Source organism: Mastomys coucha, unplaced genomic scaffold (assembly GCF_008632895.1).
Source record: "Mastomys coucha isolate ucsf_1 unplaced genomic scaffold, UCSF_Mcou_1 pScaffold12, whole genome shotgun sequence".
Classification (NCBI taxonomy): domain Eukaryota; kingdom Metazoa; phylum Chordata; class Mammalia; order Rodentia; family Muridae; genus Mastomys; species Mastomys coucha.
The window spans coordinates 14,413,673-14,414,083 of record NW_022196894.1 but is presented as its reverse complement, the minus strand read 5'-3'; positions in this window follow the sequence as shown (position 1 = coordinate 14,414,083).

Sequence of the window (411 nt, the reverse complement as noted above, 5' to 3'; positions counted from 1 at the left end):
CCAAGTAAGCCAGTCTCTCTTAAAGGCACAGCAGAATAAAGCTTCCCCACAGTTTCTCATTCCCACCAGCTGCTGTTTCCCTAGCAATAGCTTATCTTGGTTCAAGGTGACCCAAACCTCCTTGCAGACAGAGACATCTGTCTGCAGTTCCACTCTTAGACGTGGTGTCTAATTAAACTATAAACAAAGTTACTTTATCATGAGAAAATGATCCTGAAGGCCACTTCCTCAGGTTTACAACTTACTTAGCAGAGCACCAGGATTCTCTGCTTGAGGAAATGTATCTCCTTGGTATCTCAGTATGCTGAGAGAGACAAAGCCCCTGGGTTGCCTAGCAACCAGCAAGCTGGGAGCACTCCCTTCATGCCATTTCTCTACAATTTCCATCTTTTTTTTTTTTTTTTTTTTTTT